At 53.6% G+C, this 15,604-nt stretch overlaps 1 protein-coding gene across 1 annotated transcript in view; it reads right to left on the minus strand.

Moving 5' to 3' along the window:
- DISP3 (dispatched RND transporter family member 3) overlaps nt 1–13,514 on the minus strand; it is a 48,695-nt gene extending 35,181 nt beyond the window's left edge. The window contains exon 1 of the mRNA XM_074377432.1: nt 13,103–13,514. The gene's annotated coding sequence lies outside the window, so the exon portion shown is untranslated. The remainder of the gene's footprint in view (nt 1–13,102) is intronic.
- Nucleotides 13,515–15,604: the final 2,090 nt, after the last annotated feature.

The raw sequence follows: 15,604 nt of genomic DNA on the forward strand, positions 1-15,604 counted from the left end.
AGAACTCCTCGTTCTGCATTCCCCCATCCCAGGCAGACTATTAAAATGTAATCAAAAAATCACATTAGCCATGCAGATTCGGCTTAAAACACGTATATGTATATATAATTTAACGGCAATTGGAGCTCATCAGCTTTTTCTTCCTGTCTCAGGGTGTTTTGCTTCCCTGGTTCAGCTCTGGTCCTTCGAAACATCTTGGGGTCTTTGACTCTCCTACCCTAGGCTGAGAGATTTGGGCAGAAGTTCAAAATGAGATATTTTGAGTCAAACAACTCCGTTTCCTCCTGACGTGCAGGAGTGGAGACGTTGTACCTTTCTCCACTCCCTGGTCATGATCTGCCTCTTTGGTGGATTCAGCTCATCTGAGGTGGAGAAGAGAGGAAAGGAAAGAGGAGGGCTCGGTCCCTCCTAGACTTCATTATCCTAAATCCTAATACCCTGTCTTCTGAGAGTCGGCCACCCTCTGTATGCCCCAGCTACGCGCCTGCCATCCAGAATTCCAAATTCTTCTCGCAGAGCTGGGTACTCCATCTCAGGCCGGGAGGCTGCAGAAACATTGGAGACATGGTGGTAAAACTGGGTTAAAAATCACACGGATGGGGTGAAGCCAAAAGCCCAGCTGGCTTGATGCAGAAACTCTGACACCCATGAAAATAATCGTAACATAATAATTAGCGTCTACTATGTGCAAGTACCCTCTCTCCTACTCTCATCAGCCCCGCAAGGGAGGCGTTATAAGCATCCCCATTCTACAGAGTAATAAACAGTCAGAGAGGTTAAGTGGCTCCCTTGTGGTCACACAGCTAATAAGGGGTGGAGCTAGCATTTGAACCTCAGGTCTACCAATCCAGAAGCCCACACTCTTCTTGCCATTCTAAGCAGCCCTTGAGTTCCTTGAGAGCCGAGGTGTCAGTACTCACTGAAGAAGCCCACTGCCCTATAGCAAGCCTGCAGTATCCCCATAAGACCTGAAATCACTCAGGTCTCAGCAGTTCTGCTTTCAGTAGGCAGTAGCTCGGGGCATGATGCAAAGAAGTCTCCACCAGTCTCACAAACCTGGCCTTCCCTTCAAGGGAAACATAGGTGTGATGGTTGATTTTATGTGTCAGTTTGCCTGGGCCATGGGAGGCCCAGACATTTGACCAAACGTGATTCTGGAGGTACAGTCTGAGGAAAGCAGATGGCCCTCCTGAATGTGAGTGGCCTCATTCAATTAGTTGAAGATCTGAATGGAATAAAAAGGCTGAGTGAGAGGGAACACTTTCTGCTCACTGCCTGAACTGGAACATTGGTCTTTTCCAGCCTTCAGATTCAGACTGAAACAGCGGCTCTTCCTGGGTCTCGAGCCTGCTGGCTTTTAGACAGAAATTTACATCATCGTCTCTCCTGGGTCCCAGCTTACCAACTGCAGACCTTGAGATGCCTCAACTTCTCAGTGCCTCTATCTATCTTTATCTATCTATCTATCTATCTATCTATCTATCTATCTATCTATCTACCTACCTACCTACCTACCTACCTACATAATCTACATCCTATTCATTCTGTTTAGGAGAACCCTCACTAATAGAATTTCCCCAGAGGGAAAGTGCAAGTGAAGCAGGGAGCCCCATCCTGGCAGCTAGATCCTAGGACCCTTCTGGAGACTTCTCTCAAGAAGCCCCAAGTCCTATCCAGAATCTCAAATGAAAATGGCAATTCAGGGAATGCCCTCCAAATCCATAGATTTGCACCATCAGACCTCCTACCCACTAAAAATACCACTCTTGCTGGCTAAATTTGCCAGCAGGGGGCAGGATATTCAGATGGATATACATGACCACCTCCCCCTTGCAAAGGAAATCTGGGCTTATTTATTGGGAGCCTAGATGGGTTGGGAGGGGAAAGGCAGCTGGGCGAGGGCTCTGTGGTGAGCCTGTCCCTGCCCCTCATTTCTCAGAGAGGGGCAGGCTGTGGAGATGGAGCCCATGAAGGACGGCTGGCTTCCCCAGGCTGACAGCTGGTGAGGAAACTGGGCACTGACTCATAAGCCCACAGCTCAATATATATCAAGCAAACAAGCTTTGCTCTCATCAATATATCACCTGGGGAAACGTCCCAGCCAGCGCCAGAGGAACCCAATATTAATGGTCATGACAGCCTAAATTTCCCCCATTCCACGTGTTCTCTCTCTGGTGGGCTCAGTGGAATAGAACTGGTCCCCCAACACCAAGAGGGAAATCAGGTACCAAGAGCCTGATGTTCAGGGAGAAAGAGTGACAGACCTGGGTTTGAACACTGGTTCTGCCACTAGCTGGGTGTCTTGGGCAAGTCTCAGTTTCCTCGCCTCTAAAATGGGGTGGTGACACCCTGCTTGCTGAGTCACAGCAGCTGGTATGGTCATGATGGGCTTCAAAGTTGGGAAGAGCCCCAAACCCGGCCCTCGCTTGTGGGCAGGTCTGCAAGTCGGCTGGAGCTGACTCTTCATTCTCCGCTACCTCGGCCCTCAGACTTCAACACAGATCAGTCACTGGGTGCACTTGTTAAAATACAAACTCCTGAGCCAGACACTAGATTCAGTCAATCAGGAGCCCAGGAACCTGTATTTACACCACCTCTCCAGGTGGTTCTTTGGCAGGTGGTCCAGGACTAGTCTTTGAAAGACTCTGATGCCCTGGCCACCCTCCCCAGTTCCCAGTAGCTTCTTCCAGCAGGTGACCTTGCCTTTGGGGGCTCCCCCTGCTGGAGCCCGCGCTAGCCTCTCCTCAGGCTTGTCCTACTCCTTGGCTCTGAGGACAGACTCTGGTTCCTGGGCCTCTGGCCGGGGCTCACTCCTCAAAGCGCCTCTTCCTCCAGCCATGAGGAGGGAAGAAATGATGGCATCTGGACCAGGAACAGGATTTTACGTCCAGAGAAGGAGCACACACAGGCTGCCCAGATCTGCCAACCCACTCTTCCTGGTGGGGGCGGGGCCAGGCTGGGAAAGAAAACAGACGGCCAGTGGCTTACTCCCTGCCAGGCCCCATGCAAGGGCACTGCTGTGTGCCCGGCCCTGGGTGATTTACTTGCTTGTGCCAGTCTGATCCAGCCTCAGCGCCACAAGGCAGCTCGCAGGAGTGGGGCTGGGATCTGAGCCTCTGCAGACCGGACTCAGAGCCCCTCCTTTCGGCCACTTTGCTCCACTGCCAAAAGGGATTCCACCCACCGACCCACTCTTGTCCCCGCCTCACTCCCCACCCCATTCTACCTGCACAACTCAGGCCTCATGGCCTAGACCCATCAGGCCTGCCCACCAAGAATTCTTGCATCTCTGAGGAAAAGATAATAAAAGCTTAATAAAACCAGCAATACTTACAGAACCCGTGAAATACAGCCAGGCCCCCTCACCCAAGGATCAGAAACATCCTGAAAACCCTCAGTGCGTGCCTTGGTCAACCTGTCCAGGCCACCCCCTCGCACCACCTCTCCCCCATCCCCAGTCCCAAATCCTGGCTGCTGCCTAGAATTCTGTGGGAGCAGGAGGGCCTGCTGGGCCAAGCATCCAGTCAGCTCCCCAGCCCCCAGACTGCTAGATTAATAAAAAAATGAAAAACATCCCCACAAAATATGACCAATAACAATGGCCATAAAAGCCAAATTGGATTCCTTTCTGGCTGATGAGCTCAGGGCCCTTCTCTCTCTGAGACCCGATTAACAAATATGTAAAACAATTCCCCCTGCATCTCCGCTCTGGCTCCAGCCAGCTCTTCCTTTGAGCTCAAGCTCAGGGACAGAGGAGGCATTAGCAGGGGATGGGGGCCTGGGGCAGAAGTGGCCCTGGAGGCTGGGAGTGGGGACCTGCTCTGCCACCAGCCTGTTGTGTTACCCAGAACAAGTCACTTAGCACCGCTGGATGGTGGTCCCCCATCCCTCAGGTGGTGGGTGGGGGGAGATGCTCTCTAAACTCCCCACCTCTGATTCTCAGCTGCTGCCCAAGATGGGGAGGCAGAGGAAGGGGAAAGGGCTCCCCTTCATCCCATTCAGAAGCTGTTGTGTAACTGGGTGGGGGAGGGGGAACACAGGGTGGGTCCTGATGTAACATCAAGCCAAGAAGCAGCAACAGCCAAATAGTGTGTGCTGGCCGGGCGCCGTCAGCTTCGATGGGACGCAGCAGGTGGGCACCTGCCAGTTCTTAGATCTGGGGAAAGCTCCCGAGACAGTTATTCCTCCTTCCCCCCCGGCACACCCAGACCACAGCCGTGGGTCTGGGGACATTGCAAGACTCTTCTTGGTCCCATACCACAAAAGAGAAGCTTGAGGGTAAATTGGAAGCTAAAAGCAGACCATGCAAGGAACTGAACCCACCACAACTGGTTTGGGTTGGAGCCCTAGGATGGGGCTGTGCACCCAGCCCTACTATCTGGATAGAAAGTGAGAAGCCTTAGAACTTGGGGCTCCCCCAGCCCCTGCCACCTGGGCTTGTGGAAGGAAAGAAGCACAGCAAGGAGATGCTGGCGGCTGCTCAGGCCCTTGTGTCCCCAAGCCAGGGCCTCAATCCTGTCCTTGATTCTCTCGTCCTGGGGGATTGCATGATACTGCATCTCTGTAGCAGCTTACAGCCTGAAGACCATTTTCATACAGGTTTTCTAGTCTTGGGAATTATTTCCAATTTGCAAACAAGAAAACTGAGGCTAAAAGAAGTAAAAGGATTTATTTGAATCTAAATTCTGATAAGCTCAGTACTCATCTCACTGTATTAGATTTTCTTTGAGTCTCACACGTTGGAAAATTCTTGGAGTTCTGGAGTCAGCCTTCCTAATCCCCACTGGCGTCTGCACATGTTGCTCCCACTCTGACCCCAGGGGCTGCCCCCAGAAGTCATTCTGGCCGCAGTCTTGGCACAACCCTGGCTGCAAGGAAGGGAGGAGAGAAGAAGCATCAGGGACTGACATCCAGCTTCATCATCTTGGGTGTCCAGGTGGAAATGCACTTTCCGTGTCTGAACAGACCAGTGGCCCTGGGGAAGGGCTTCCTGACTACCCTGCTGATTGACAGCTCAGGTACATATTATGGGGAGAGAGAGGTCAGTCCAGAAGGTGCACTCAGTACCCCTCCATGCCTGGGGCCAGCACAGAGGTCCTCTGACAAGGTGGAGAGTCTGACACTGGCCCTCAGCTTCAGCCCGCCCTGCATGATGGTGCAGCTGCCTACAGAGACAGGAGCTGAGTGTCGGAGCTGCTCTGCTGGAGCAATGGGCCCAAGATGCAGGGCAGACCTCCAAGTAACACCCACCCCTTCCCAGCTCTGCTACCTTTCCCAGAAAATGCTTGGGAGATTCAGGACCCCAGAAACTCAGAACTGCTGCTCCTGGCCCCAGAGGCCAAGAAAGACCCAGTGAAGCTACCTGGGCTTAAGAATCTCAGACCCTTTCTGTCCCACCCCTTCCCTGCTCAGTGATGCAGTGTTAGCTGAAGTTTCGTAGGATCTCTCTCCAAATCCTCCCACAATAGTGGGGTTCTGTCTCCTATTTGCTTGTGGCCTTTCTTCCTCCCTGGGCCTCAGTTTGCCCTTCTGTCAAATGGGAGAGCTGGACTCACTGAGCTTTCAGGTACTTCCCAGTTCTGTCATTTGGAGTCCTCAAAGGATCAGGACACAGAAGTGTGATAACAGAGAAGATGGAGTGGCTTAGGACTAGGGGAGCAGCTGGGAAGGTGAAGAGGACTGCAGATTTTTCAGGGTGCTGGGGCTGCAGCCTCCATCAGCTTTGCAGTCTTCTGGGTTCTGGCCCCCGCAATGGCGAGGAGCCAGAGGAGCCCAGTGACCAGAGGGTCCTGCAGAACAGGGTGAGGGTAAAGTATGCAGCGAAAAGGCAGGGTCCCTGACCCTGAAGTGAAGGGTGTGCCAGGGGACAAGAACAGAATTCTTCACTTTGTCAGTACTTGGGGTCAGGTCCTGCCAAACCCAGGCTCTGGCTGTCAAAGTCCATCAGCTGCATTCACCAATTCTACATTTACACATTCATTTACTCATTCCTTCATTCATCATCTTAATTCATTAACTTGCTGGTGCTTGCTATAGAAAATAAGGACTTTCTATTAAATCCACATTATCTTAACTTTGTGATGTCTTGAACTCCTTTCCTCCCGAAGGCTCCATGAACATTCCCACCCCGGATCTATTCTCACGCTCATTAATGCGCAAGAGCGCCCTTTGACTGACGTGCCCCTGTTCATCACAGATTACCGACTGTCTTATTCTGGGACCATCCACTCAAAGCCTCTGGAAGACCGGGTCACAAAGTCAGGAACGCTTGCAGGGAACATACAGCAACTACTAGCTTGCCATACCCTTCATCAACCAGCCTCCTTCCAGCTTCTCTGGTTGGAGAAGGGAAGGAGTTTTCAAAACCAGCAGATACTTCTCAACCAGAAAGTTCACACATATGATTATGTCCGGAGGGATGCAAGTCCCAGCTGTATTAAATGGAGTGAGAAAGGGAAACTTCTGGATGAAAACCAGAAAAGCCCTGCCTGCCAGCCAGATGTTGCCCACATCTGGATAGCTGAAAAGTGATCTTGTTGGGTGGCTTGGTATTCAAGAAGCAAAAGGCCAATCCACATCACCCTGTCAACCAGGACACAGCCTGAGCCCATGTGTACAAATTATCCAGATTACTGAAGGATCCAAAAGGTTGTTTGATTTCAATCATACTCGTCTGTAAAGACCCAAATCAAGTTAATATAAAGGCCAAAGCATGGGCCCCAATCATGGTGATGGTTGTGCTGGTGGCCCCGCCTCCACCCTTGCCGGGCTTTGAGTCCTATCTCCGTGGCTTACTGGAATACTGCTTAGTCTCTCTGTGCTTCACATTTCTCATCCTTAAAAGGAATAATAATGGTAGTTGTCTCATACAGCAGGCATGAGGATGCAATGAGATAATACCTCTAAAGCTCTTAAGCCCAGAGCCTGGCAGGTAGTAAACAGGCAAAAATATGTTGGTCATAATTATCGTGATGGTTATCATTGGGGTGATCGCCCTGTGGAACTCTCCTGGCTAAGAAATCCCCCAGGACAGTGCAAAGGCCAATACCAGTGGGGGGGTGGGGTGAAACACAAACATCCCAAATGCCCCAGGAACACCAGGTTGCCACAACTGTTCCAAGACCCATTTAAGCTGCCTCTCCCCGAGACAAGAAGATCATCACACTCTCCTTCATGGCAAGAGTGGCTTCCAGCTGGCAGTCATATCTCCTCTATTAACAAGATTTGGCAAAGGACGCATTGTCCAGGTGCCAGTAGGTGTGTTGGGTGCCTCGGGCAGATGGCTGGGCGGGGATGAGCCTTCCCACCACACCCCTCTCCCACCAAGACATCAAGCTGGGGAGGGCACCCAGGTGTTCCACAGGCACCACCCACAGGAAACTTCCTCCTCACCACGGAATGACCACTTGCCGGGATCATGTTCTCTGAGCCCCCAGAGACACCTGGGTCCCTCTCCTACTTCTGGGAGGGGGGGCCTGGGTGAGCTATCGCTTATCATCCATTGCCTCTGGTCCAGGCAGGAGGTGCTGGGGCAGGGAAGAGAGACTCTGGTGGAATCTACAAGGACAGAGGCCAAGGCTTTTCCACTTCTGCATGCAGTGGGGCACACAGTGTGGCTGTTCAGGCAGATGCTTGTGGGATGGGGGATTAAGGAGAAATCTTTTTTCTGGTAGAGGAGGTTTCAGCCTCTGGACATTGCCTCCCAGGACTTCTTTCCCTAGTTCCAAGGATCAGCCCCTCTAAGGGACCTGGATGGTACCTGCTGGCATCTAAATCCAAGCCAGTCCTTCCCATCGTCCCTACATACCTCCTTATTCCCAATGGTCAAGCTCACTGATACAGCAAGACCCTAAACTTCTACCCAACGGCCCTTTCTAAATTGCCCAGGTTCCCAGTCTGGTTCCCTCAGAGGGAGGAACAAAGAGAAAGCAGGATGCCAGAACTAAGGGCTTATCCAGGGGTCCCGCATGCCTGGCAGGTTCTTTCCCAAGCTCGGGGGGAAATATACCAGACCCTGATCTTGGCCAATGTTCGGCGGAGGTTGGTCCCAGGACTCCGCACTGGGCTTCTTACTTCCAGGTTTTGGCAGGGGCTCAGCTTCTGCTGGCATCAGTGCCAGCAAGCATGACGAGGCCTGGAGGTTTAATATAAATAGCCTACTGCTGCCCATTAGCTCCTCCTTCCCCTTGGCTTTGGTTCCAAACCTCCCACCTCAACCCCAGAGTAAACCTGCAAGTAGGGGTTCAGCAGGGCTCCACCTGCCTCCTTACTAGCTGCGCGGCCTTGGCAAGTAAATCAACCTTTCCAGCTCAGGTCTTTCAATTGTGAAGTGGAATAAACGCACCTAATTCCAGGCTTGTTGTGGGGCTTAAGTTAATCAGTGTACGTACAGCTTTTAGCACAGTGCCTGGCACATGGAGAATGTTTCATATTTGCTAGTGTTGTTCACAGTGATGATTGGGAGACCTAGGACAGATCAGCAGAGGGGGCAGAGGGTGCAGTCAGGCAGGGGGTGTGGAGGAGAGGACTTGGCAGTGAAAACCAGCTGCATTTCACCCCAGTTCTTGGATGAGAAGTGTTACGCTTACTGCCTGCATCTGTTCCACCCCCTTCAGTGGAGCCATTTGGATGCTTCCCACACACTCAAGGAGGGTAGCCTAGCCATGTAGCATGCCAGCCTGGGAGTCTGAGATTCAGGCTCTGCTACCAACATGCTGTGTGATGCTGGCAACTCATTGCCATCTCTGAAGTAACTTCCCCATCTGCAGAGGCCTCTTGCAGTCCTGACCTCTTATGAAATTAAATTGTCTCTCATGGTCCGAGCCTCACAGTGGGGATCCCACCAGAGCCCATCCCCCGAGACAGACAGAGCTGGGCTCTCGTGGTTGGGACAGAGCCCAAGATGCAAAGGTAAAGCATCCAGCCCCAGCCCCAGCTCCGAAGCCTCAGGTATCAATCCTGGGGTGACCAGAGCTAAACACAGGTGACGGTACTGCCCTTCACCTCTGGCCCAGCTAGCAAAGGAATTCACATTCTTTTGAAAATCATCACATAAGGGGGTTTCTTGACAAAAAAATGTGTATTGAATGAATGAATAAATGAATAAGAGAAACAATGCAGAGTACTAGACAAAACAGGGGCTCTTGCTTCATTCAGATCAAGATCTGATCCTAACTTCGCCTCTTTTAGCTGCGTGGACTTGGGCAAGCCTCTTTACTTCCCTGAAGCTCGGCTTCACCATATATTAAAGGGGGATAACACTCCATATGCCATGAGATGGCTGCGAGGTTAAGTGAGACAGCACGTGTAAATGCTTAGTACGTGGCACGTAGTAGGTACTCAACAAATGGCGGCTATTATGATCAGGATTGTCATTACAAGCCAGCCACTCCCACTGTGAGGCAGAGGAACCAAGGCCATCAGCCTTTTCTGATGCCCACTTCCAAAGAGCTCTGACTACCACACAGACACATTAATCGCAGTCCTCCCACCCCTGTACCTTCCAGCTGGTGAGGAGCAGGAGCGGCCGTCTGGTCTCCCATGGCCAGGCAGGGAGTGAGCTCACTAAGGGAGGTTCTGCCACCTTCCCTGGACCAGTCCTGGCAGCAGCCATGCCTCCAGCCTTTGTCAAGCAGCTGGAGCGTGAGCCACACTGTCTGCCCGTGAAATGCAACTTTTGGAAAACATGCATGTTTGTGAGTTGGTGCATGCTTCTATTTCAGGCCAACACTGCCCTCTTTATTTATTTTCCCTGGGCTTTGCGTTTGGAACCCAGCTTGGAAGGGTGTTTTGACAGACTTTGACACTGCTCTGGCTCCTCTGGCAGGATACATGCTCAGGGGAGGAGGAGGGAGGCAGGAGGAGGAGGGAGGCAGGAGGAGGAGAATTTCAATTGACATGCCCTCTTCCTCAGCTATAAGTGACAGATGATCAGACACACCTGCCTCACTGTCCCAGCCCTCAGTTTCTCCATATTTGGGTGGGGGAAGAGTATAAGAGGTTCAGGTAGAAAATCATTTCAAAGAGGAGGAAGGGAACCAAAGAGGCCAGTCTCACTGAGTTTCCAATCACAACAATGCTAGAACCATTATCAACACCTCTAATGTTATTATCAACCACTGCCACCACCATTCTGGGGTGCCTATTTTTATGACTGACAGTGGGCTGGTTGATTGCCCTTAGGGGAACCATCTCATCCTTCAGAATCTTGCTTTGCTCATCTGTAAAGGTGATTTTTGCAGTACCCAGCTCATGGGGCTGTGAGAAGTGGTTGCTCAGCCAAATGGTAGCGATGATGATCTTCCTTCCTATTCTCGGATCCTGGGCAGTTGCCCATGGACAGCCTACATGGTAGAGTCTTAAGGACTTGGAGCTGATTACCAAACCTTTACCCACCAGGCCGGGCTAAAGCTAAAGCTAGTCCCTTCTCAGTGGTCATTTACAACCAGCCCAGAGTCTGCCTTAAGGGAGGAAGGGTCTTAACTCAGAGAACTCCTTCTGCCTTTGAATGAGCAGGCTAATGGAAGGGGAAATAAAGAGACAAGGGAAACAAGCCTAAACTATCAGAAAAAAACAGGCTTAAACCGTAATTCCCAGATTCTGAGGATCAAGAGACCCAGGTTTTAGTCTGGATTCATCTATTCATTCATCCATTCATTCGTTCATTCATTTATTCACCAGCAGAACCAGTGGTTCATGCAGAGGATTTACTGACAGAATCAGTGCCTGCCCCAATGGAGATGGCACTTCAGTGGTGTGACCTCAAGAAAATTACTTGACATCTCTGGTCTTATAAAGGAAATCATCTGAACATCATCACTCAGGGGACAGGATGGCTTTACCAGGGATGAGTGCTCTGAGGAAGGGATACCATAAGCTCTGGGGGTTGAATTACAATTTTCAACCCCACCCACACTCAAGAGACTCTGGGGAAAGTCAGTATCTTAAATTATTAGGACCAAACAGGGACCCTTGAAAGTCACCTCAACCAGTCCTGTCCTTGTGTAGATGGGGGAGCCCAAAGCTCAGAGAAGACAATTAGGGAGTCTGTGGCTGAGCTAAGATAGGACCCGGGTCCCCCCACTTCCACTCCAGTGCTCCTCCCACCACATCACTCTGTGACTTTTCCTCTTTCAACCTGGTCTCTGGATTTTAAGGGCAGTAGCAGGAGAGGCGTTGAAGGGCATGGGTAACAAATCCTTCAAAATCCCCAGGGGATGGGGGCTTGCTGAAATTCCAGGACTGAAGAATCTTGGGCCCTTGGAGAGACTGTGAAGGATCTGGGGCATCTGGCTCTGGAGATTTTCCCGGGGAGGGGGCAGAAGCTCCCCATGGTGAGGGGGACCAGACTTCCATAGAGAGAGGTATGGGAGCTTGGAGTCTGCTGGGAGTCAGCTTCCCTTAAGGGTCAGCTATTCCTGCACTGATGCAAAGACCAACTGGATTAGACCCAGGCTGCAGGAAACTTGGGGAGAGAGTGAAGGCAGCTGGGAAAGAGGAACTGGGAAAGACAAAGGGGATGGGGGGAGATAAACATGGGGGAGGGGAACACAGCAGGGAAACAAAGAGACAGAAAGTGCAAGCAAAGGATGATGCAGAGACATGGGTGTGGACCTTGGCTGTAGGAGATTTGTCTGTAGTAAGGAGAGGGAGTAAGCATGAGGGTGGTGAGCTGAGGTCAAAATGGACTCTGAGCCTAATACCAAGATTCTGTAAGGCTGGGCTTCTGCTCACAGCTTCTACTGGGCCAGGCTACTCCCTCCATTTGGCAGATCCCCTGGTTCCTGACGAAGTCTGCATTGGGGTAGGGGGAGGGTTTGCTTGGTGGCCCGATGCTTCCCCCAAAGAATGTGTGTGCGTGAGCGTGGGGCCTGAGTCTGCGCAAGAGAGCCTGAGCGACTCTGTGAGTCACTGGGCATCCCTGTGAGCACCAAGAGGTGAGCTGTGGAGCCTGAGGCTTAGTCAGATGTCCGGAGACAGCAGTGAAGATACTGCCCGGCTTGCTGGTGCTTGTGGGTAGATGTGTGTTTGTCCACGTGCGCGTGGATCTTCCCTCTGGGTACGGATGGTGTGGAATGTGGGTGGTTGTATATTGCGTGAGTGGACTGTGAATCTGTGTGGGGCTTGTTTGCCGGTCTGTGTTTTGCGGTGTGAGTGTGCGCATGGAATGTGGGTCTGTGTGTGCCTCGGTCCGTGGGCGCGCTCGGGGGTTGAGTCGCCAAGGCCGCCTCGAGGCGCTGTCCGCGGTACTAGCCCCTGTCATGGTTGGGCGGGAACCGGCGCCCAGTCTCAGGAGGAACCTCGAGAAGCTCGGTCCAGCTGTGGAGCAGACGGGCTGAGGAAAGGACATCTCCTCGGAGGCGCCTTTTTAGCCCCCAGGGAGTTTGGAAAAGTTCTCCCAGCGGCGAGGTTGGCTCACAGGAGTCGGTGCCACTCGCGCCCAGATTCTTCCCCAGACCCTCAGGGCCACCACTGCCCGGCTGCCCACCCCACCTCCACCCTCACTAGAGTTCTCGGCAGGGCGCAGCTTCCACCGCCCGCCTGGTCTGCCCCAGAGCTCCTGCGCACCGGCTGGACCAGCTGTCAGGTTAATTGGGTCCTAGGACTTGGGAAATATCCCGCCAAGAGCACGAGTGCGCTAAGGTAGAGAGTGAATGGAGAGGAGGTCCTTAACCTTTTCCAGTCCCCTCCCTGTGCTCTAGCCCGGGCGAAAGCCTGATCCCGGGCGGCTTCAGACTGACGCTCAACTTTTACGGAATCAGTCATCCACCCGCGGGGACTAGCAGGGGGCTAGAGGTCGGAAGCCTCGCCGTTTGTGGACATCAAACTGGTCGGTGCAGACCGAGGCTGCTCAGGCCCCGCGGGGAGTTGGTGCGGAGCTGGAGCTCGGCTGCAGGGGCTAGCTCTGGGCTCTGCCCCCAATCAGCCCGCTTTCCCGAGGGGTCCAAGGCCCGCATCCCAGGCTGGCTGAACAGCGGAAGAACTTCACATAGAGCCCCGCGCAGGCCGGGGTGAGGGCGGTGCAAAGGGCTTGCCCCCCCTCCTCCGAGCAATGCATCCCCCAGTCCCGACCCGGATGGCGCCCAGCGGCCGTCGCACTCACCTCGGCTGGCTAAGCTGAGCCCCCCGAGCCGCTGGCACAGGAGGGAGGCACGTCGGAGGGGCCGAGGGAACAGGCTACTCTGCCGTGTGGACTTGTCTCCTCGCGGGAGAAGCAGGGAAATGCTCTTCAGAGCTGCAGGAGGCCGGGGTTCCCCGCTCCGCTCCAGAGCGCACTGATCGCTCACCGCCTGATGCGTATTCTAGTCCCCAGCGTGCCACCCAGAGCATTCGGCGCCGCGGCCGCCTTTTATTCGCCGCCCGCCTTTGTTTGGGTCCGGGCTCCTACCACGGGGCGTAGGGGTGTGCGGGGAAGGCTCTGGAGCCGCACCTCCCCCCTCGCCTGGCGCCGCTGGCCTCCGCGCCGCGGGGCCTTGCGTTAGCAGCCTGCGAGAGGCTGCGCTCCGCGGCGCACTGCTGTCTCCGAAGCCCGCCGCCAGGCGCCGCCGTGGCCGTCGCTCCCCCTGCGGGAGCCGGGATGTGGTACAGCCGGGCTCCCAAAGCCAACGGGCGGGGGCTGCGAGCCGCGCAGCGACCACTAGGGGTAAATTCCCGCCTCTGCAAACTGCCCTGACCGGGCCTCCTGCCCCGCGCCCCACTTCCCTAGGTTCCCACGTCTCCCTGTCTGCCCAAACTTGGCAGGTCACCAGCCTCCTGGACACTCGAGGGCATCCCCAGGTCTCCTCCGGAGGGAGCTGCCAACCCCAGCTCCTGGCGCCGTCCCTTCCTTCCTCCTTCTCCATTCGCCTCTCTGGCACCAGAGCCCAGAGCCCTGCCAGACCCTGAGACTGGGCATCCCTCCAGCTTTAGTACATGATCTGCCCATACCCTGGTTCGCGGGCCATGAGAAGGCACTGGGGAGCCAATGCTGCTGCCTGGCTCATTTCTCTCCGGACACTGGCATTTGTGTTACCCAGGGATAGTCAAGGCAGACACCTCAAAAGAGGACCTGCTGCCAGCCCCCAGCTGCAGGTTTAAGGGATTTTACTTATGGAAGCCAGAAAGAAGGGAGGCTATTTCTATTGTTGTGTGAAGGATGAGCTAGGAGTTTGTCATACATCCTCAGAGTGTGTGCCAAGAGAGGAACAGAGAAAGTAGATTGAAAATAGATAAATGCAACCCCTGCCTCTAGGAAGTACCCAGCTTATGGGGCAGATAAGACCACAGTTGAGTTCTAGAATGAAACACCAAGCCCCAAATCCACACACAGGTGCACTACCCATGCCCAGTCCCCAAGCCCTTCTTCCTAAAAGAGGAAGACTGCGCTGGGAGCACCTCTAATGCCAAAGTGCCGAGTGGAGCTTCTGCTCATTCCTCACCTGCCACTCCTGCTCTGTCTCTCTGATGTGCAGCCTCTGAGAGCTCTACCCACTGGCTGACTGCCAACTGGACACATTGGTATTTATGATTCTGGATGCCCTGAGAGCTAATCTATGCAGGAGCAAATGGCCCGAGCCAGTTTCCCTGCCCTGGCACTCACTCCCTGTAGTCATGGGAGCCATGGCCAGGCTGGCCAAATCTGTCAGGGGACTCCCAGTGGTTCCATCTGGCCTAGAAGACACTAGGGTTGGGGACAGCCTAGTGCCACCCTGAGCTGTAAGGAGCGAGGGGGACAGGAGACCTCTCCCAATAAGTGAGCGCTGCTGCCCCTCAAGATCAGAGGCCACATCTGACATACGAGCACAGAATAACAGACCCAGCACGGCCCTGCGAACTTCCAGTCCCTCTTGCCACATCTCAGAGGGAAGGCAGAGAATGTGGGGCCATGGGAGAAGGTGGGAGGGAAGGAGAAGAAGGAAAAGATCTGTTTTTAAGGGAGTAATAAGGGAGACACAAAGTATGTTCCCAAGCCCAGCTGAGAGCGAAGGGTTTTCTTTGCTGTGTGAATGGCTTACTCTTTTCTGTTGGTTTGAAGGCTGCTTCCAGGAGCCTCCTCAAAATTATCCAAGGCTCCTGCACTGCTCCTCCCAGTTTAACAAATCCACAGGGAGTGCCACTGATGTGCCCAATGGTGCTGGGTCACCCTCAGCCCACATCGGGGGACGCAGCCCCCACTTCCCTGGGAATTATTTTCAGTAGATTTTCATCCTAGCTTCATACTGTCTAGCTGGCTAGAGCTGGGGCCACCTCCGTCACACCCTCCCCGGAGCCCTTCCTGGCATCCCAGGACTTCCAGATGATCTCCAGTGGGGGCTGGGTTTGCTCAACCCTTGATGGGGGATCTTCTGGGAACAGAAGGTACAGAGACAGAGGCCCAGTGGAGTAGGGAAGGCGATGGGGAGTGTGGTACCCAGGAACACTGGAAGGATGCAATTTTCTCAGGCCATCAGCGGGGTTTTAAAAATGCAAATGGAACCGGGCCTTTGAAATATGCCTGCCATAAAGTGGAAGTGGTGGTGGCAGCGGGAGCTGGTGCGGGTGTGGAAAGTCATGAGAATCCTCCTCCTGGAGCCTCATCCTCAGACTTCCTCCTTTCTACTCCACGTTGTGCCTGCAGGATAGGATG

Source organism: Camelus bactrianus, chromosome 13 (genome assembly GCF_048773025.1).
Source record: "Camelus bactrianus isolate YW-2024 breed Bactrian camel chromosome 13, ASM4877302v1, whole genome shotgun sequence".
In the NCBI taxonomy this organism is placed as follows: Eukaryota; Metazoa; Chordata; class Mammalia; order Artiodactyla; family Camelidae; genus Camelus; species Camelus bactrianus.